The sequence below is a fragment of the Cyprinus carpio genome, chromosome B8 (genome assembly GCF_018340385.1).
Source record: "Cyprinus carpio isolate SPL01 chromosome B8, ASM1834038v1, whole genome shotgun sequence".
In the NCBI taxonomy this organism is placed as follows: domain Eukaryota; kingdom Metazoa; phylum Chordata; class Actinopteri; order Cypriniformes; family Cyprinidae; genus Cyprinus; species Cyprinus carpio.
In genome coordinates, this window is record NC_056604.1 from 137,819 (window position 1) to 161,768 (window position 23,950).

The window sequence follows — 23,950 nt, forward strand, 5'->3', positions numbered from 1 at the left end:
TAGTTTCTCTCCAAAACAAATCAAATGCTGTGCTTTATTCCAAGCTGTCAAGCTTTTACAAAATAATTCAAACTGTAAAGCTTTTGCAAAATAAAGAAAATTACTCTGTGCTGTTTCGTTTTCCTTTCCGAAAACTTTGGAATGTGTCACAGTGAACCGTAATTTAGTAAATTTTTTCTTTCGTTTTGTTAATCTGTCAACATGATTTAAGTGAAATATATTTAATGTATATGCCTATATTCCTTTTTATGTAAGTTTATAGTTTTTCTGTTTTCTCTATTCACAGAAGGGCTGCAGGCGCGTGTGATCTGTTTAATTCATCTTACACTATCCTCAGATAAACTCTAAAGGTGGTGCATTGCAATTGCGACTTACCTATGATGAGTTCACAGCTGAGCGGACATTTCACTCGTTGGCTTCAGCATCACATTTGCATAGGCCATACTACTGTAATTCGTGATAAGTTGACAGCAAATTTCAAATATTAAATGGAACGATAAAATAACGTTATTAACCAGTTAATGGCCATTACAAATTTTTGATTCTGTTTGGAACTATAAAATTTGATTTAGTTTCTGATTCTGTCTGTTCCTGTCAAAATTTCATTCATTTCGGTTTTCGTTCCTTGAACTGGTTCAGAGCCCTGAACACAATCATTAAAATTTTCATTCCCGAGTTCGAATCCTAGCTTGTGGACCTTTCTCAATCCCGCCCCCACTCTCTCTCCCACTTCACTTCCTGTCGTTACTCAATTGTCCTATCAAAGGAAAAACAAAAAATGGCCAAAAAGAAAAATAATTAAATGCTATTCAAATACTGAGTAATCTTGGGTTCAGACTGCATGATTTTAGGCCAGATTTTTACTCGCTAAAAGTTTTGGGAAAATTGCAGACAAATGCTGACAAATGTGTGTGACATTTGCGTAGTGTGTTATCAAAGAAGAGATCCGAGAGAAGTGCTGATGTGTCGCCCATGCCTGTGAGATATTTGGCATGCTAAATATATCTGGACCTCAAAAGTCCTGGAGTGTGAAATGTGTTTTGACTGGAAATGACATCTGCAACAACCTACAGCCAATGAAAAATCAAGATACAGGGCAAGGGAAAGACGACTTTGAAAATCATGCACTGTGAACCCAGAACCCTTATTGTACATTAATGTGGAGCAGGATTATGGATTATGAATTGGTATTACAAAATTAGAAACCAGGTGACCAACAGATGATTTTGTTGCTTGTCACAGTTGCAGCTGGTAAGGATAAACTCAGATTTATCTGAAGACAGAGGGTTTGTCGCTTGGTTAGAGCACAGCATAAGATTAAATAGTCTGGATGTGACTTTGTGTCATACTATGTGCAGAAATGCCGTGCTAATGCAGCCTAAGCCCAAACAAACATAGCATTTCACGGCAAATCTTTGCAGAAAAGTCCAATTTCACACATGGACTGCACCAGCACTGCCTGCAGGCCTCTGTCTCACAGACCAGAGGAGAACCAGAGAAAATGTGCGAGTGTGTGTGTTTGGCTAATGGCAGGCATATGCTGTCTTGACTGTGTGTAAGGTACATGTGACCTGATGACAGAAAACATGGAAGTGTGTGTGCTGTCATATCAGGAGCATTAACTTGTGTTGAATGCATATGAGTGTGTGTGTACAAAGGCAACTGCTCTCATCCGAAGGGGTCAGCCTCCCCCGTCAATTTCAATGTATTCCATTACAGCACGAAAGGTTCCTGTCAACACATGCATACACACTGCAACAAGAACAAGCTGTCTGAGCCTGAGCAGATATTGATGGAGCTTTCACAGACTGGTGCACAGACGCACCGTGCGATTCTGTGGAGGAGCCAGCGGCCTCTCAGTGCTGGCTAGAGTGCAGTCAGAGTCTGAAAGCAGAAAGAAGTGACACTTTTTTCCTGATGGAAAAATGTACAGAGGGCTTAAGCAGTCTTATGTCATCCATTTCTCGTGCTTTCACGCTCTATTTTTGGCTTTAACCATTCCAAGGTCCACAAGCTCTGTGTAACATACACTCATGTGTATTTATACAGAGGCATAAACACCAATAAAATGATTTATATATGAATGTGTTTGTAAGAATAGTTTAAAAAGAGAGAATAGAATAGTGTAAGCAGAATTTTTTATTTTATTTTATTTTAAAAGGAATATTTTTCCCAGAAATGTTTTTCATTTTATAATTTATTATGTATATTTTTTAATTGTAAAAGCAATAATTCGGCCTGGATTTTTTTAAAGATTTATTTTTGCTGTTTTTGCCTTTATTCTGACAAGACAGTAATAATAACAGTAAGCAATGTGGAGGAGGGAGAGAGAGAAGGGGGTATATGATCAGGAAAGGTCCACAAGTCAGAATTCGAACTTGGGACGCCCGTAGCACAACGACCCTATATGTTGGCGTGCTGTGATTGGGAAGGGTGGAGAAGTAAGAATTTGTATTTTGGAGTGCTGGAGAAAAGGTTTTCTTTGCAATTAATTACATTTTATTTAATTTTATTTATTTTATTTTAAAAGGAATATTTTCCCCAGAAATGGTTTTTATTTTATAATTTATTATTTGTTTTATTGTAAAAGCAATACTTTGCCCAGAAAATAAAATGTAATATTTAATTTAATTTAATTTAATTGTTTGTTTATTATTTTTTATTGTAAAGGGTATTTGCCTAGAAATAAAATGTAACATTTTATTTTTATTTTATTTTATTATAAAAGGAATATTTCACCTAGAAAAGATTTATTTTTATTTAGAAGTAATTTTTTCCCTTTTTCCCAAACCGAGTGATCAGGTCCCAGACATGACTGATATATTAAAACACCAACTTCACTATTTAAGATATTAATAAATCTGCCAAATAATACTTTGCTTTAAATCTATTAATGTCAATTGTAAGGTTAAGGATTAGGTGTGTAGTAAATCATTTTCTAGCAGGAGAACTATTTTGTCCTCACTAAAAAAGCTTCAAAGGATTATGTGTTTGTGTGTGAGGTGCATGCTGGCTCAGGCCGTCCTCTCTGACAAAGCCCAGCTCTCTTTCATATCATCAGAATACATCCTGTCAGCTCTTTCCCTCTCCTCCACACCCATCACTACACAGAGTGAGGTTGCGGGTAGCTTGGCAGAGGAGAGTGTGAATTAGAAGCAGATGAAGACAGGGAGTCACAGCCAGTGTTTCGGCAGGAACAAGAGCATTTTTACTCTCTCAGAGACCAGCATCCCAGAGCACATCCACTACGCATGCACACACAGAAATAGATACACACACACACACACACACACACACACACACACACATAGACAGACAGTACTTCCGTTTCTGCAGCTGGCTGGATCCTTATCTTACCCTGTGCATGACACAGAAGGAGAGGAAAATGGAAAGAGGGATAAGACCAACATATACAGACAGACAGACGACAGGATGAACTCAAGGAAAAGAGACAGAGAGAGCCAAGGGATGGAGCCAGGCAGACAGACCTACACACACACACACACACACACACACAAACAGAGCTCCTCTTTGACTATGTGCTGGTCTTAATTAGAAACTTCTCTGGCTCTTTCTCCCTCTCTATCCCCTTTTCTTTCTTAGTGTCTCTCTCTCTCGTACTTTCTCTCTTGGCCCTACCCAAGTCTCCAAACCAAAGAGACGTTTATTACTTTACAAGAATGTTCCACAGGTGAGGGCAAGGCCAATTTGTAAATGAGCCACTGGGCAAGTTGCAAAGCGAAACATGCCAAACTGCAGCAATCACAGTTATATTTGCATTCATTTATGTCTCGTTTCATTTGAGTCTTCATTAGCCTGTCACAACATTATTTATTTGTATATTTATGTGTATTTTTGTGTATTTTTAAATCATTTAATCATTCAATGCTGCATGATGCAATGTCATATTAAGGGTTTAGTTACTGTTATGGCTCCTCATTGGGCTTTAGATAAAGTTAGTAAAGTGCTGTTAGGGGAACAGATTGTATGAATTTTATGGTAGTGACAGATATTCATCTGTCATTTACGGACCTTCATGTCATTCCAAACCATACTACTTTCTTTTTCTTCATTTGAATACAAAAGAAGTGCCATTTTCCATATAGTGAAAGCATGCAATGTCCAACAACATGAGGATGAGTAAATGTGACATACACTACCATCCAAAACTTTGGGGTTGGTAAGATTTTTCTTTTTTTAACTTTTAATGTAAATCAATACTTTTAGTAAGAATGCATGAAATTGATTAAAAATGACAGTAAAACTTTAACAGGGTTTGAAATAAATTATGTTCTATTCTGTTTCCATTCATCATAGAATCCTGAACAAAAATGTATCAGTTTCCATAAAAAGTTTCCAGTTTCTTGAGCATCAAATCAGCATACTAGAATGATTTCTGAAGCATCATGTGACACTGATGACTGGAGTAATGCTGCTGAAAATTCAGCTTTGCCATCACGGGAATAAATGACTTCTTATTAAATATTTCACAATAGTACTGTATTTGGATCAAATAAACTTCTTTAATAAACATTAAAATATTACTGACCCAAACGTTTTAACATTTCGGTATGTTACAATTTATATTTTGTATGAACTGTTCTTTTTAATGCAGAAGTGTTAGGTGTGGTGGACCTGTAAACTGCACAACATTTCGTGCGTGTCTTTAATTCTAGTTGAACTTTATAGGTGTTTTCCAGCATAATTAACAGCTTTCATATCATTCATATGATGTGTTTAGTTCTGGCCAGTCCAACAGCTCAGAGCTGATTTCATTTCTCTTGTATATTTACAGCTGTAGTTGTTTTCCCTGAATGTTTTATTGTTGTGTTGTGTGTTTGTATGTTTTTATGGTGGTTTGTGTATACGTGTGTGTCTGTTTGTTTGCCTTCCAGTAGTAGCGTGCATTTGGCAACCTTAAGTCTTTTGCTGAAATTACAACAGCATTTGGTTTACTTCATTCCATATCTGTTTGTGTGGGTTTCATTTGTGGCTCTGTGCTTTGAAAAACAAACATTTTATTATTTCATTAGAACCTTTAATAATGTGAAGCATTAAGAAAAACAGAAATCTGGGATTGGTTTCCTAGTATTGACTAAAAATAAGGGTTATTTTTTTGACTTGAGGACATGATAGGTCAGCAACCAATCACAAGCAATCCTGTCTTCCAGCTTCTGCCAGCAACCAATCACAAACCGATCTCTGGCCCAGCTAATTAAATCCTTGGAGATCAAAAGCTAGTTTTTTTCAGCATTCACACTGGTTGTGTCATGTGTTTTTTCTATCCTGGTAAATATAAATTAATATTATTAATTTAATAATCATTTGTGCTAGACAGAGCATAAAAAAACACTGCACACACCTGTGCTCACACACTTTCGTGGGATAGAATTTAATAGCAAACCTCTTAAAAGGGTTTATTTCATGAGAAACCTTCAAAAAAGTACAGAGCGTCGCTGATGTTGACAGAACAGCAGGAAAGAGGGAAAGTTTTGCACCGTATTTTAACCAATGAAACCAAAGAATCCATGGCAACACATACACACTCACAACTATATTCTGGAAACTAGAGACTTTATTAAAGTCATGACTTTTTATTAAAATGATGATTTGAACATTTTCAAATAGCTGTGGTTGGTATAATAAAACTCACTTTTTGTAAATTATAGTATAATACACAGAAAAAAAAACATTTAATTTGAAATGTAAATGTAATTATTTTTAATTAAAAAATTCTTAATGTACTAGTGCTACGGAAATTCTACAAATGATCTTTCATGCAGAAAATTTTTTTGCAAATAAATCTTGCTTAAAATAAGTATTTCTAAAATTTTCTGGCAAAATATTGATTGGTGTTTATTTTGTGTTGCCGCTACGTTGCAATGTGGTTGCTTGTTAGCTGGTTCAAAGTAAAAAGAGTTCACCTCCATCTCTCTGTGATAATGAACCCTAAATATGGCTTGGGTACCTCCATCAGAGTAAGTGTAATGGATTTTTCCACTCCTTTAATTGTCCGTCAGGTAAAATCGTCAATCCAATTGCTTAGAAAAGTAATGGCACACCTTTTCTCAACAAACCACATGATTTGAGGTATCATTCATGTCTGTAGCACAAACCCAAGCAGTTTAATACTCAAGCTTAGGGATTTATCCAAAATCCAAACTTTAAGTAATACTAATGATGATTGTCTTAGCAAGCACATTTATAAGTGTGATCTGACTTTTAAACAGCCGTTTAATCTTGAAAACATTTAACTGTCACAGATTGATTCATCCCTGTGGGAAATAGTGCCATTAATGCGTATCAGTCCTGTTAATAAAGTTTGATAACTTGTGATGAAGCAGGTGAGGAAGAGGGTGATTTTGTGGTAGCGCTAAACGTTACTTCTGCTGGAGCAGCTGTGAGCAGTAAATCCAGCGGTGCCGCCAGGCTGATCTCAGCTGATTTAATTCAATGAGTCGTCCTTTTTCCTGCTCTGGACAACACCGACTCCCATCACATTAAGGCCATACTGAGGCCTCATGCGAATGCATACAATGGAGCTCTTTTATTGGATTCTCAACTACTGTTCTCTCACTCTCTCTTTCTTTTCCTCTCTGATTTTGTTCATAAATTTAAATAGGGCCTCTCTGTTTAAGAGCAGAGAATTCGGAAAAACCTAGTTTAAGGTCTTCTGTTTCTGTAATAGATTGTGCTGATTAAGTCTTTAGGGGACCAGGCTGACTCTTTTGCAGCTGTGGGAGGTGTATAAGAGAGGGCAAATGTGTGTAAGAGGATATTATGAAGCAAATTATGGATGCAGGGCATTGTGGGGCACAGGCAAGGATGTAGCAACCATTTTAAACTGAGGGAATAGAAATCAGAAATTTCCTTATGTTTCATGCAATAATGATATTTTAGCAGCTTTGTTTTGCTTTGCTGCGGTGCCATGAAAAGTACTGACAGAAAAGCAATCTACTGTTATTAATATTATTTAATGCATATGCATTAAATTGATTAAAGTGACAGACTTTTTTACAAGATTTCAAAATATTTCTGTTTCAAATAAATGCTGTTCTTTTGAATTTTCTATAGTCCTAAAAAAAATTTTTTTGAGGTTTCCATAAAAATATTCAGCAACACAACTGCTTCCAACATTCAGGATAATAAGAAATGTCTTTCTAAAGGATCATGTGTAACTGAAGACTGGATTAACAGGTGATGAAATCTCAGCTTTGTCAACACAGGCATAAATAAAACTTTAAAATAAAATAAAATAAAAGTAAAATTGGGAAATATTATTATAATTTAAAATAACTCAAATAAATGTATATATATATATATATAAAATTGTGTGTTTAAGGTTTTAGCTTAATCTGGGATTGAATATTCTCTGAATAAACATTCAATTGCATGCCCATGGTGGTACAACTACCAAGAATTTATCTTTAGCATCATGCAGAAATTCATGTGTGTATGTGTGTTCTGAATTTTACACAAGAACCAAATTTTGACACAAGCAAAATCATGAATGAGACCTATATAAATGGTGAATATCAATGACTTTGACAGTGGCAAAGCCTCAACCTCTGAGGGTCTGTATCAGTGTATATATCTGACAAAAAGTTCAGTTTTGCTGAACCTCAGTCAGGACCCAATCACTTCTCATTAACCTTTTGGTTTTCCAAATTAATATTTGAATTAAAGTAAATATTGGACTCAGTTAAATTCCTGGATGTGTTCGGCCTTTTCCATCAAAATGTTTGACAGACGTCTCACAATATCTGTCAGAGGTACTTACAGTAAGTTACGAGGAATGTGTTTTTGTTTATGTGTTTGAGAAGAGAGCGATAGCAGCTCCCATCTTTCATTTGGGCCACTGCTCTTGTTTCATTTAGTAACAGATGCTCCGGGTGAGTGATTTTGGTTTTGGTATCTTTTGGCGTGTGTGTGTGTGTGTGTGTGTGTGTGTGTGTGTGTGTGTGTGTGTGTGTGTGTGTGTGTGTGTGTGTGTGTGTGTGTGTGTGGTGCGTTGTGCCTCCTAGACACAAACTAACCACATTTTATCGCTGTGTGCGCATATGTCGGTCGGTGCCTTTATACATAATAGGAATGGTAGGACGAAGAAGAACTATTTCAGCAAAAATAAGCACTCAGTTCACCACAAACACAGACACACTCATACTCTTGGCTGTGTGAGGAAATGCTTCATTTTCAAGGCCTTTCCACATAGATTACAGGCAGGGAATTGTTCACCCCATAAACAGTGTGCAACCAGAATCCCTGAGTAGGGAAGATAAGCTCTTTGGGTTATTTCAGGTCACACCAGACCCAAACACTGCTGACGCCTACAGGGGATATAATAGGTGTCAATTAGACAGACACAACACACACACATAATTGAGTCCAGTTTGTGGGCAGTCTGTCAGGACCCATGAGACAAAGCACAGCTTCAAAGGAGGCCTTGAACACCATTTTCAGAGAACATTTAAACATTACATCTCTGTCCATTTAAATAAACTCAAAACAGCTTTACTCAGTGTGGTAACAGAACCCACACATATAGAACACAGAACTGGATCAAACGGCTGGGATATACAGTAAACAGTAAAGCTTAGCTGAGATGTGGTGCTGGTTTGGTTGATGGGTTTGGGCTGGGGTGATTTAAGGTGGTGTGAATATATATGTATATCTGTCATGACAACTTTTTGGGAGAGTTTAGCATGGTAATGCATATGACAATGTTGATGTGTCTGGTCTTGGCGGAATAGATCTGTTACGCTGCTGCTGCGGCGGAAGAGCAAATGCTTTGTCTTGCTACTGTCAATACATCCAACAGACATGCTGCTGTGATCATGTAAGAAATACTGCTGCTGCACATATAACATATATGTAATAACCCCCTATAAGACACATGAAATCGCCTTGTAGCAGATCTATACAGCTGGAGCTGGGGAAGGTGGAGGGTTTCTGAAGTGCTACAGCAAGCACTAGCTGAGTATTTGAATATTGAACAACAAGCTAATTGGCTACTGATACAAAAATAAATCAATCCATGTGAATAATGATGTCATTATGTCAGATTGTGTTAGAACCTATTGGACTGTGCCATCTAGAGTTTCATGTCAGAACTTTGGATATATATAAATAGCACATTTTATGAACATATATATTGATATAAAATACACACATTAATGATGTATAAAGCATCTGTCATTGATTAGATTCAATTATTTTAATGATTTGTTTTAGTATTGAAGTGCTTAAAGTTATTTTACTCACAACTCATCCTCCATTTGGATCATTTTATTTTCACTGAGCTCAACGCACTGCATTCTGGGACTGCTTTTTTTTTTTGAAGAGTACATGCCATGCTGCCTAAATTTGGTCAAAGAAAATATTTTAGAAGGCAATAGTAGTTAGGCTGCTTGCCTTTGGCAACAGCCTTTGTATCAGAAGCATCAAGTCACATTGTTACATTTATCATTTGGACAGCTTATAGTTTAAACTTGTGACAAGGTTCACACTTCAGGACACGATAAGACACTTATCGCAGAATAAGACAGAGTATCTAAAACACAAAAGTAACATAAAAGTATATATGACACAAGTAAAATATACATTTGTAATAAGTGGATATTGTAGCAGAAAGTAATGTGCTTGCAGAGCAACAATTGCCTATGATGTCTGGAAATGCTGTCTAGTTAGGCAGCTTACTTGGTTTTGGTTTTGGTCAGGACTGATGTTTCTTTCTCTGACCAGAGCAGGGACTGGGACACATGGTTATCATTGAAGGGGATTGTGGATTCCTTTCATCTGGGGGTGACTGTCTGTTTCCTAAACCTTGCTCTGACCTCCCTACCTTTATCTCTCCTTGTCTCTCTCTCTTCCTTTCTCTTGCCATTTTCACCCGCTCTCATCTGCTTCTCATCCATGAGTGAAAGTGAAACGGGGGTTTGGAATCAGAGCATGTGTAATGTATGTCAATGCTGGACTCGAAACCGTTTTCCCACGTAGAAGTGGAGGTTATCTATTCCCACAATACGATACAGCTTGAAGTATCTACTGCGGATAATGAGCCAATAGATACACACAGATCACCAGTCCAAACAGTGGTTTGTCAGTGTAAATGTGTGGGCCGCTTGCCTTTGTGGAAAAAAAACAAATGGAGATTTGACGGGGCAGCCTGCCATTTCAAAACACACATATACAGACATTCTGTAAGGCTGTCAGTGCCTGTTAGGCTTGGCATCCTAATTAGCAGGCGGTTTGGATCCACTTTCAGAAGACCTTTTCCCCTCAACTCCTCTCCCATACACAGACAGAGAGTGAGAGAGGAGGATTATGGGAAAGTCTGAAAAGCTCAGTCACACTGAAAGGGAGAATATAACACATTATAATCTTCTTTTCTCATACCCTTATTTCACAAAGCACCTCTTTGATGCATTTGATATATATAATAAACATTAAATGCAACAAAGCAACAAATTCGTTTAGCAGTACACATTGTCTATTATCTGCCAGGTTTAAAATTTGATTTCTGTATTTATTTACTTACTTGCTTATTTATATGTTTGATATTGGTTAATTGCGCATGCTCATTTACCCTATTTTTTCTTTTTTATTATTATTATTTTATTTAGAGTACCTTAGCCATCATCTAACACTCACTTAAATGTAATATTTAAAACACTACTTTTTATCTATTTTTTAATCTCATCCCATTTACATTCTTGAATTTGTTATTTAATCTCAAAATTAAAATATTTATTTTTAATACTTTATAATGCAATGTTGTGATGCAAAAACTCACATGTAGCATTTAAAATGATTTTAAATTAATAAAAACAATATTTACCCAAATTACTATAGAATTTTAATATTGGCTGTTTATCTGTTATTAGCCATCTAACATGGAAATAATTATTGACTTATTGTATCAGCAAGACATTTAATATCAGGGCATCCCTGCTTTTATTTTCACTCTTTGAAACAAAATCCTTAGGGACTGGAGCTTGTTTAGGAGTTATGAGACTTAAAACTAAACCAAAAGATCCCTGTGAGTCATAGTAACATCAGCCTTAAAACTGACCCAGATCACACACAGCCAATAATGACAGAGCCTGAGTGCAGACAGAATCAAATACTGATGTTGTCTATCACCACATTAAATGTGTTATTACCACAATAAACAAAAAGGCAGGAGCGTTTTCTTTGGATACAGTGTCCCAGATACCAGTCCGCTAAAGGTGCTCTTTCTCTCTTGCTCTAACCATCTCTCTTTCCCGTTCCCCCTCAGAGGAAAACCATTAGCTCCTACTTTTCTTCTATGGATAATGTGTTTCAAATGATTCCTTGCATCTCTTTCATGCCTCTTTGTCTCTCTCCTGAGGGGCAGGGTGCCTCTTGAAGGGCTCGTTTGGAGAGGGATGTTTCCTTCTGAGTTTGGCCTGGACCTGTGGCAGGTTCGAGAGGGGCCCCTGCAGGCCTGTATTCTACAGGTTGATGGATGGCTGTTTCACCGTGGACAGCTCTAAGGGTGGGGGGAAATGTCTCTGCTCTGGAACACCGTAACAGGGCTCGTTCACCCCCGAGACGGATGGCACTCCAAACAAAATGTGAGCGGCAGGGGGCCATGTGGCTTAGTAAGTTAACAAGCTTCCTGTGTGCTTTTCTCGCAATATACGGAGCACTGTCACACTCGACCTCTACACACTGGGGTCACGGCTCCTGAAGAACACAAGGTGGCAGGGGGTCCGCATTTGGCTGGTAAAGGCATTATGGAAGAGAATGCACACACATGCACAGAAGCCCCATGGTAGATTTGAAAACTTTCTTACATTTAACCCTTTTCTTAGTTAGTATTACCTACTGAACAGAAATGCTTTGACAAATAAAATTAAGCAACGTCATTGGTTTGATTCCCAGGGAATATATGAATTGATTTGGTGTACCAAGTTAAATTGAATAGATTAATTTGATTTGATATTTTATTTTGCTTTGTGTTATCATATGATATTATGACTAAAAAGATATTTTGACAAATGTTGGTGACTAAATAGTTTTGATTCCCATTGATTTCCACTGTATAGACAAAGATACAAAGATGAAAGAGATCTTGAGAGAGTGTTTGGTGCTACTACCTTTTTTGTGCATTGTAAAATACAATGGAAGTCAGCGGGAACCGAAACTGGTTATCAACGTTCTTCAAAAATAGTTTTCTTTGTGTTCAGCAGAGGAACAAAATGCATGCAGGTTTGGAATGGCATGAGGGTGAATAAGGTTGACAGAATTTTGGGTGAACTATCCCTTTAAGTTATTAATTTTACACATTGACACACATAATGTTTGTCTTGTGGCTATCCCTTTGAAATATGCAAAGCTTTGCACTTTCGACTTCCATTATGAATGCATTACTTAAAAGTTATGTTTGGAAACTAAGAGACGAGTCCAAATTATTTTGTGTTTTAGACAGATGCTGTTAATAGAGCTTTACTTATTTTGAACTGAGAACATTCCTTTAACTTCTTTCCAAACTGTATTCAGTCTTATGCTGTATCTTCTCTGTAGTGACCTGTTTCACCCTCCTCTGACCTGTTTTAAGGAATCTATTGGGGAATTTACAACTGAAGCTACAGGTTGTGGCTGTACACAGACCAGCTGACACATAGAGCGTCTTAAGCACACATAAACACAAACACAGTAAACATTTGTAAATTCCGAGCAGTATAACTGCCTTTCAAAGTTATAGAGACACTGAGTTCATCTCAGGGCTGGAGTCAAAGGTGCTGAAATATGTAAATCTTGGACTGAAAAGCCATAAAATCCATAATTACTTCAGCTGGTGGGCCAAACGTGATGCTATAAAGACTCCCTTGAATCACAACAATGTCCTAATACCGCTCCACACCCGTGTTTTAAACTCTCAGCTAATTTGTCTCTGCATTATTCCAGCAAAAACACATTATACTATTAATTGAACCACTCCAAGATGTTTTTTGAGCCTTTCAAGTCATTTTTGGCTGCCTTTACATGTAGTTCTAACCGAATCCAGCAAGCGTAAATGGTGATAATATTCAGGATTAGTGGACACCAAGGAAAGCTGACGTGTTCGACTCAGTCAGGGGTGGCTGGAAAGACCCGTCCCCGCTCTGTCGACACTCTCTTCCCATCTCCAGTTCGCCACCGTGCTAAATACCACTGCTGTTAGCAGGCATTAAAAAGCCATTCACACTGCAGCCATGTGCTTGAGTTGGCCGCCATAATAGCTGAGCTACGTCTGGAAGGTGTCCGTTATACACACAATCTTTCTCTCGCACATCTATTTTATCCATCTCCCTTAGCTTTTGGCATGCCAACGGCGATCTTTCTCTCTGGAACGGTGCCGTTGCTGCTCAGACATGGCAGATAAAGTCCCTCATGCGTCTTTTTTATTTATTTATTTTTTATTTTTTTGCTTAAAACATTGAGAAATAGTTGTTATGGCTGTTACCTGTGAGAGCCGGAACAGAGACGCATGATTTATGTGCTTGACAACGAAAGGATTTGCTAATGCATGTTGATCGAATATCACGGCTAGCCATGAAAAGCGCTCTCTGGCACGGATGAGCGCCTGAAGCCATATTTTTCACATTAGAGGTTCTGTAAAGTTGCCTTGTGGTGCACATATCCGCTGGCACCCTGCTCGAGGGACGACCGAGCCTCGCCAGAGCTGTTCTCGTACTCTGATGCCCATCTGACCATCATCATAATCAAATACACTGTACATGGGTCCTGTGAATGATCCAGTGTTGCAAAGGGGACTGAATTGGGGGCGTTTTGGAATGTCAGGGAGGGTTAAGAGCTTGATGGGTGGGATAGAGATGCTGTAGTGCAAGTCTCTTTCTCTCTCTCTCTCTCTCTCTCTCTACCTCCTCCCTTGGGCAGGTGGTCTGGCTGAAAACTGACAGGGGCATCAGAAACCAATTACCCAGACTGCTTACACACAGGCTTTTCACTGCCAAGCCAAACTATGCTATCTGAATAGGCCTGCGTGTTCACTCCCACCCAAACCCCCGCCTTTCTCTCTCTGTCTCGGTGTCCAGAAGAAAGAATGTGAGATGGTACAATATTATATCCCTGTTCCCAATCTTTGTTTTTCCTCATTTTCTTTCATTGCTGATGTTGCCTCAAATGCCCATTTACAAGTTATAAACACAATTAAACTGTATTTATAAGATGATGGTGTATTAAGGAGCTTTTCCTCTGAGTTTTACTGCTTTCTTTTTTTCTTTCTCTTTCTTTCTTTCTTTCTTTCTTTCTTTCTTTCTTTCTTTCTTTCTTTCTTTCTTTCTTTCCAGTTTTTCTGCTCACTCATCAGTTTGTTCCAGTGCTGCTTTAGTATTTTTATGTTTTTATTCGTTAAATATTGAGTTTGCTTTTATTTATTTTTTATTTAAGTTTAGCTTTAATATGTATTTCAGTTAGTTTTAATCTATTAATTTTAGTATTTTAGCTTAAACTTACTTGACATATTTCTAATATGTTTTTCATGTAATACATTTTATTTTATTTTAATCAGCAATTTTGTTTTAAATAGTTTTAGTTAAGAATAACAACACTGGTTTGTTCAGCTCTGGTTTCGCCACAGAGCACATCAGGCCCCAAAACAACTCAGACGTGTGCCCTCTCCTACTTTGAACCTGACAACCTGAGATTTCTCTCACTTGTTTTCTTTCTTTCTGTCTTTCTGTCTGGAGGGTGTAATTTCAGATGCCCATCATCATCATCTCCCATGGTAACCGTTTCCTGAAGAACCAGAGCTGGAATCGTTAAGCAAATTTGATTTCTCAACTCATTTGCCTTCTATAAACGTTGCCATGTGTTTGATATTACATATAAGCTGTTCCAGTGGGAGTGCAGAGGGAAAACTGAGAAAGAAGAGAGGTGGAGAACAGGAATCGGAACATTAAATGGCAGGTGAAATTGAGCGAGATCTGAGGCGGAGGAAAAACAGGGAAGATGTGAGGAACGATACGCCAAAACATCTCTTTTCTTGGCCACAAATAAGGAAAAAGGCGAAAGATCTCTTCTTTCAATCAGTCTGTTTTTACATACATAGAACAAGAACATCCGAATTTTGAAAGTTCAACCAGCAGACAACCAGGGTAGAAGACAAACACCATGTCCCAACTTAAACAATGCAACACTGAGTGGCTAACCAGAACCTCTCTGTAGGGTGACTCAACAGTACATGGTTTCTGAAAAAAAAAAAGATTATAAAAACAGGGGGGTAGAAGTATTTAACTCAAGGACAGCCTGAAGTTTGGACAGTTTTGTGCACTGTAAGGAATGTAAGCAAAGGAAATTTATCAACCAAAGATAGAACTAAAAACTTTCAGCAATGACATTTGGGTTAGTTCACCCAAAAATTTAAATTCTGGTACCATTTATTTACCCTTGTGTCATTCTAAACCCATATCACTTTCATACAAAACATACACACACACTTTTTTTTTAAATGAATCAATGTCCAAAAATGTAATTTTAATGTTATTTGTTTATCTTTTTTATTGTCCCATTTCATTATGTATTTCAGTGCCAGCATTTATTGAGACTTTTAATAAAATACAGTATTTATTATGCTCACTGCCATTGTAGGGAAAAGAGATGCTTGTACATTCTGTTTGATAACCACTTCTATGTTCCACACAGACAGACAGTCAATCTCATGGGTTTGAAATGACACTATAGGGTGAGTAAATGAAGACAGAATTGTTTTTTGTTTTTTGTTTTTTTGTAAACTATCATTTTTATGCTTTGTAAAGAGGCTGTGAAGAGTTGAGAGTGAGAGCAGAGATGGGTTAAGAATATTTAAGAATAAAGGAGTGGGGATAAAACATGACGGTGATGAACTGTTAGTAATGGATACGTGTCAGCGTCTTCCCCGTGATGTCACTGGCACTAAACCAGTATTAGCGCAGTGCAGAAACCTAATCGTGTGCTAATCTGGACGTATCTGCTGTCGTCTTAGACGGACTGGGAAAAAAAGCCCTCCAAATGCCATAAACAAGTGCTGTAGATGTACTTGGTTCCACATGTAGCCATATAATCTGCTCTCTAACAGCCATGAACAGTGAGCACTATTTTACATCCCTCATTTATTGATGAAGTGGGACTGAATTTGTCTGATCTCATTCTGATCTCATTAAAAAAAATGGATGGAGGGATGTACAATCTTTCCCATGATGCCTTTCTCAAAAGCAGAATGGCGATAACTGTGTAACTGAGTATGAGACCTTGTTAATATCACTGAAGCCTGTCTTTATCCCTTAGGCGCTGATGATCAGGGGTTGTTCGGATTCCGAGACCACAGAGGTTACGGTGACAAAGTGACGGGAAACGGGTTTTGAAGGGAAGAGGTTGACAGGGAATCAGAGGATTTATGTGCATGCCTGTAAAACTTTATGAGAGGAGCCGCATTTCAAGCGATCCAGCGGGCGTTTTTCACATCAGTCCTAACGCGGCGGGGGCGAGCTATGAAAACTTTGTCTGATGCGGAGGTAGAAATGATAAAAGAAGAAGAGAGCTGTTTTAGCCAGTGGATAGCATCTGTTCAAGCAGTCTGGCTGAAGCTTTAGTGCAAAACTGTCCATTAGGATCGTGAATGTTGTGATTAGGGCAATGATTCTTACTCTGCATGCACGTGCCTGCTTGTCCAGGGGTCACAAAAGTAGCCATATTCCCATCTTTACTCGACTCATGGGCTTTGTGTGGACATGTGCGAGCAGGACCCAGAGGAGTATTTAGGGAGAGTATGGATCGTATTAGAGCAGAGGTCACCGAGAGGCTGTCCATGTGTGCTATGGACCTGATAAGATGCAAAAAAGACCCCTGGATCCACTGTAACCTAGAATAGAAGGTTTCTGGATTATCATGAAACAGTGTTTGCAATACATTCAACTTCTGTAAAGTTACAGATTTCTGAGACCGATTATTCAGTGTTGAATAATGTAAAGCGAGATTTGATCCATTAAGATTTGTTTGAAAGATGCTGAAATGTGTTAAAGGGATAGTTCACCCAAAAATGAAAATTCTGTTATTAATTACCCTCACGTCTTTCCAAACACCTCAAAACTACATTCATCTTCGAAACATACATTTCAATAAAATGTATAAAATAAAGATTTTTTTGATGAAATCCGAGAGCTTTCTTACCCTGAATAGACAGCAATGCAATTACCACGTTCAAGGCCCGGAAAGGTTTTGTTAAGTTGTGTTGCTGTCTATACAGGGTCAGAAATCTCTCAGATTTCATCAAAAAAATCTGGGTTTTTTTTGGTGTTGATATATTGTGTTGCTGTCTATACAGGGTCAGAAATCTCTCAGATTTCATAAGTAGCAGTAAAAAGAGCTATATTGTGAAATATAAGTTAATATATTTTAAAATGTAATTTATTTCTGTGTTAGCAATACTAAATTTTCAGCAGCCATTGCTCCAGTTTTCGGTGTCACAGGATCTTTTCTTAATATGCTGATTTTGTGCTAATTTCTTATCACATTAATCACAATTTTCCTTTATGAATACAAATATAAATTTCTTAAAAAAAAAAAAAAAAAAAAAAAAAAAAACTTTGGCCCCAAACCTTGATATATATAATATTCATTTTCTTAATGAAAGGCAATGTCTTACAATTATGCACTTTTGAAGGAGATGAAGTTGACCACACAAGTAGTGTGCACGTGACAAATATATTTCAGTCTCATTTCAATCTCTGTTCTTTGTTCCATTAACAAAAGCAATGCTGGAAAGTCTCCTCATATTTCTGAAAGGGTGCCATGTTTGTGGTCAGTCGCCGCAGAATCTTTCCTATGAAGAGGGAACACTCTGAAAACCTCTTTATCTGTTGACTGTCTGAAGAGTGTTTGTAGTGTGTTATCCGATGTAACTCTGTAACACCCATTGCTTGTATTTGTGTTTTTTTTTTTTTTTTTTTGTATTTAGACCTTGTTCTCGCTGATAGGTAAGACAGCCGGTGGCCGACCTCTCGCGTGACGTGAGGCCATTAAAGCAAAGATGAAATGACTGTTCCATTCTCAAAGAAGGAATGCAGTGAAGAAGATGAAGAGAAAGGAAAAGAAAGCTGGATCTTGGCGCTGGGATCACAGCTGTGTGGAATAGCACTCTGTCTTGTGCATTCCCAGCTGCTGGGAGCTCATAGCTCTGCTGGTCGAGCACAATCTATCCCCAATGTGCAGAACTCATTAGGGCTGGAATACTGTAGCATAACAGACTTAACCAGACAGACCATTCATACAGTCACTGAGATGTTTCATGAATCACTAACAATAGGAAGCACCAGGGACCACTCACTGTTAACAGCAACATGCATGCACAAAATCAGCCTCAGTTTCTGTATGTTAAGACATTTATATGGTGCTTTAAATGAAAGTTTGGGAGGAGCATGTTCACCTAACCCTGTCAAGCAAAGCTTAAGTGTATATAAATTAGGAATGGGTTAGTTGAGTAATTTAGATTAACTCACTACTTGACTTTTTCTTGAACATTTTAGAGAAAATTCTTTAAAGGAGAAGGTTTTTAGCACTCAGACAGTAGGTTTTTTTTTATCGGGATGATGGTCTATTTTTTAGCGAGATAAAGGTCTTATAACTCTACATTCATCCCTGTTAAAGCACTGCCACTAGCTATCAAAGCACCACCTTTGTTAATATAATATTAATACATGTAAAATATTAAAAAGTTTGGGTCAGTCAGATATTTTTCTTAATACTTTTATTAATCAAGCATGTATTATATTGTTGAAAATAGACAGTAAAAACATTTATAATGCTTCAAAAGATTAATATTTCAAATAAATGCTTTTCTTTTTAACTTTCTATTGATCAAAGGGTCCTAAAAATGTATCACGTTTCCACAAAAAATATTAAGAAGCTCAACTGTTTTCAACATTAATAATAAGAAAGGTTTCTTAAGCACCAAATCAGCATATAATAATGATTTCTGAAGCATCACATGACGTGACTGCTGAAAATTCAGCTTTGCCATCACAGGAATAAATGACATTTAAAAATGTATTAAAATAAAAAAATGGTTATTTTAAATGGCAATAATATTTTATAATATTACTGTTTTTACTGTGTCTTTATTCAAATAAATGCAGCCTTGGTGAACATAAGTGAGACTTGCAGACACATCTTTTGCTGTTGAGTCAGAATTCATTACACCTATTAACCATATCTACTTCTATTTTAAACTTGACAGCAAGCCGCAGAAGCAGGATGTTTGTGGGACACAAACCTAAGTGTGTACTGCATGGATAATTTCCTCTGCGAGGAAGGCCGCACCCTCAGCACAGACAGAGAGTTGGTCCTGTAGAGCACTGCTTCCCCGCTGTGTGTGTGCCACGCTCTGGGTAAGATGGCACTTTGATGTAGGTAAATACCTCCCATTTGATGAAAATAAACATACACGGTATCCATGGCTTGTCTTTTCCACTTCAGTGAGTTACAGAGCAAGCCTCCTTTTCAGGCCAATACATAATTGTCTAAGTGGTTCTGGACAGCAGGGGGCAATTTAGTCATTAGAAAGGCCAATTAAGTAATTAGGCCAGCAGTTTGACTGCCGCGTGTATGCTCATGGGCCCCGCAGATCGCCTGATTTGGCTCCGGTGCCACTTACGCACATTTGCTCTTGATATCATTGAAGGCTTAAGTCCCCTGGTGGACATCCTCCAAATGGAAATTGCATTTCTTTAACATCATGATGGGTAATTGAGAAAATTAAATCGTGGATATACAAACCGAGGTCATTCCTAAGGCAGAAGCATTTAAGAAGTAGAGAGTGCCAGAATCTTGGGTAATATTTAAAGACATGCTTAAAACATCATCCAATCAGCCACGTGAAAACACCAAGCTCCAATACCATCTTGAAACAATGAAGAAAGAATTTGATGATAACATCTTTGCTTCCACCAGACTGAAGCTCATGTGTTCTCATTCCCATATTATTCAAACTCCTAGACATTCTAATTCTATTGCATGCTGTAACTCATATTCCATTCTGCAGGTAGAGTGTCACAGAGGTGTGCAAACAGCCTCCACAAAGAAGACGAGAGAGAAAAAAATGGAGACGGAGAGAGGTAAGGAGAATATTTTGGGCTAGGAGGTTATCCAGCAGGAGCACGGAGGTGGCTGCTTTTTCCATCACGCTGTTGCTCATGCCAGCAGATCATAGCGCCCAGTTCTTACACATGAGACCTGGAATGTAAATATTTAAATGCAGCAAAAGTCCGATTCTCCTTAATTCTATCATTTAAATATGCATTATTTATCTGAGGTCTATCAGATGGTTACAGCATGGAGTGCTGAGTAAATATTTGTAGCTGAATACTGATGATGAACTGTTTTGAACATAAGCCAGTTGAGACATTTGCCAAATGTATGATTTTCCACACTTTTTCCATCATGGTATCATTCCTAATAACATTTCTAATTAAACAATGAGCATACAAGTAAAAGTGAATAGCTGTTGTTTTCTTGTGATGTTCCGTAAGTTGCTAGTTTAAAAGAACTATTTTATGCTCAGAAAGGCTGTTTATGTATTTAAAAATGCAGAAAAACAGTTATATTGGAAAATATTATTACAATTTAAAAGAACTATTCTATCTGAATATATTTTAAAATAGGAATAAATGTAATTTATTATAAATGTAATTTAGCTTTCAGTTTTCAGCATCAGTACTCCAGTCTTCAGTGCCACATGATTCTTCAGAAATAATTGTAATATGCTTATTTGGTGCTTTTAAAAAAAAAAAATATTGAAACCATAATAGATTTTTTTTTTTTGGGGGGGGGGGGGGGGTTCTGAATACACACTTCAAAAGAATTCATTTATTTGAAATAAAAATCTTTTATAACATTCTAAATGTCTTCACTGTCACTTTTGACCAATTAAATATGTACTTGCTCAGTAAAAGTATTATATAAAAAAATCCTACTGACCCCAAACTTATGAACAAGAAGTTGTTAACAAATAATTTAAAGTAACTGACATTTCATTCACAATATGGCTGGTTATACAGTATGGTTTATTTTCTCTCTGCCAACAAAAAGGCTGTAGTTAATACAGTTTGAATTCTCTGCAGCAAACACAGAGAAGCAGAGTGATACAAACAAATCAGTGGACTGGAACTAATTGCTGTATAACAATATGACGAAGAGCTCATGACAACTACACAGTGGAGTACAAATATTTCTGCTGTATTTGACCTATATATTTCTGTTAATCCCATTTTAACAGACTCTATCCCTCTAAGGTCCATCAACACTTCAGCACTTCTTCACAGCTGAAAACAGATGTGGCTTCTGCTAAAGTGTGAGTTCCAGCAACTTTATTCTGTTAGTCTGAGTTTGAGTTTGCAGTGGGGTTTTCAATCTTTACACAGAGCCTAAAATAGCCTTGTGACTTTTCTGCTTTGCTAGCCAGTATCACACAGAGACTCTAGTATCCATGAGGTTGTCTACATCGTCAGCAAGGCCGCAACCTTTGACCTCAGCCCAGAGGAGGGAGGTGTATATATGCTCTTGTACATTTTTTGTCTCCTCCCCCAATGTTCAAATGCTAGCTACAATGGGACCCCAAGATGAATAAATAAGGACATGCTTGCGTACCCTGCTTTAGCATAGGCATGAGGCATTCAGTCTACTGATGCATCATGGGAGCTTTTCTTACAAAATCAGAGATAAACAACTTGCTCTTCATCCCTATAGACACGCGGTGCTGCTATCGCTTGGTAGCAACACACACTTGCTTAAAGCTTTAAGCTTGTGTTGCTTCCTATCATATCCTGCTGTCCATGTTCATCCACGTTTGCAAAGCTGGAGATGAACCATGCGCTCCATGTGGCCTTTGAAACTCACCACTCCTGCTTCAAGGAGAAAGCCAAACCCTCCCCAATGCTCCTCAACTTCCCCCTGCACTCCATCCGAAAGCCAGACGTGGATCTGTGCCAGGCCAGGCAAACCGCTTTGTCCTCCAGGCATCGCACCCCATTATCCTCCTAGGAATCACATCAGCATTGAGATGGGGACCTGTTTTTCTGTAGCACCTTTTGAGCTCAAAGCACTTCCTGAGCTCTTGGCGAACAGAGAGGAAAAGGTCAGGCTAACTGCTTTAACCCAAGGTGAAGGCCAGGGCGGCTGACACAAATCCTGATGTGGAGATGCCAGAGACAACTGATGACTCACGCCACGAAAGCCCGAGAAAGAGAGCGCTGCAAGTTCGAGGATATCGTAGGCAGTTACTTTTATTGGGAACGATTAATACGCCGGCTAGCGGCATTTGGAAGTGTTCCCAACTCTGATCTCCCACAATCCCGCGGCTCATGTTTCAGATTAGGCCTCGCAGCGACACCACAGCCTACACATCATCCAACCCCTTCCTTCTTGCCTCCATGCATGATCTTGCTGTCTGACCTCACTCCTGCTTGAGCATTCCAGGAGAGCACAGCGCTTAAATTATCCCTCAGATTCTAATACAGCATAATCATTTGCCTGTCATTTTCATTTCATGCTCTTTACTTCTTCTGGGACTATTTTTGGGCGGAAAGCTGTAGGAAATTCAGATGTTCAAAAGCTCGCTGATTAGCCCTGTGATTAAAATGGATCGCTGGCTGAGCCTTCGCCAGAATCTAAAGCAGAGACTTCTAGAATCATTATGAGTACTTTGTAACAGTTCATATTGCAGTGCCTAACTCCATCTGTTCTGCCCATTCTGGTGACATTTAGCGTATGAACGCAATGCAGTGAAAAATAAACTCGTACTCAAAGAAATATTTGATGCAATAAATATCCAAAATGTAATTCTATCTAAAACCCATTCTGTCTGAAAGTATTATTTTGCTGCTACATTGAAAAAATAGATATTTTGACTTTGTCAGCCTGGGAATGAGAGTGGTATTTTGACCTCTCCCAGATTAAAGATGAGAGAGCTGTCACCCTGTGCTGGGTCCACATTTCCCACGATTCCTTACAGGGGTGCGCTGGCTGGCAGGCCCTACAGGCATGTTCTTTTTTGACAGCATAGTTAGGAGGTGCTGATGAAAGTGGAGAGGCTACATTGCCCCTGTACCCTCTCAAATTAGCACAGGAGCCCTGTTGCCTGTCACACAGGGGCCCCGGCTCACAGATTCAGTTGCAGTGTGAGCATTCATGTCTGTGTTGCTGCCGCTGATGCAGGTTTTGTGGTGATAAGCAGTGTATTGTGGTTGTGTTGAGGTCTTAATGAGACCGCAGCTGGCGCAAAACAATATTTTGGAATTTTTTAACAAAATGCTTTTTTACATTATTTTTTAAATGTGTATTATATATATATATAGTTTTTATAGTTTAGACTTATATAGTTATTAGTTATATATAGTTTTTATAGTTTAGACTTATTTAAAAATTGATATATGTTTTAAAATGACCTTTGGGCTTATAATATAATTCTGATAATTATATCTATGTAATTAATTTCATAGTGTGTGTGTGTGTGTGTGTGTATAATTAAAATAGAATTTAATCATTTAACCTATTGATGACTACAAAAACTAAATTATATAATTTAGCATTTTAAAAATCATATAAAATAAGAGGTTAGGTTTACATATTTTTTTAAAATCGCACACACACACAATAAATTTCATATATAGTTTTTGAAATGTATCACTTCATAAATATAAAGTTATTTATTTTAAAAACATAAATATGAAATGTAATATATAAATTCTATGTAAAATAGTGTAGTGTGTGTGTGTGTGTGGCATGCAAGGAACAAAACACTCTGCCTGTTTAATATAACTCCTCCTCTCTATACATATCTTTAACCCACTCATTTTTCAGTGCAGAAATAAAAGCTGGATATCCTCCACCTCCATATCATCAAGCAATTAGGTTAGTTTGCCCATCTTTTACTCTAATGTTACATTCGACA

General features: G+C 37.8%; 1 protein-coding gene across 1 annotated transcript in view; it reads right to left on the reverse strand.

Annotated features, from left to right (window-relative positions):
- Positions 1 to 23,950, reverse strand: part of LOC109098877 (metalloprotease TIKI2-like) — a 55,171-nt gene that overhangs the window by 27,015 nt on the left and 4,206 nt on the right. The gene's annotated exons all lie outside the window — the stretch shown is intronic.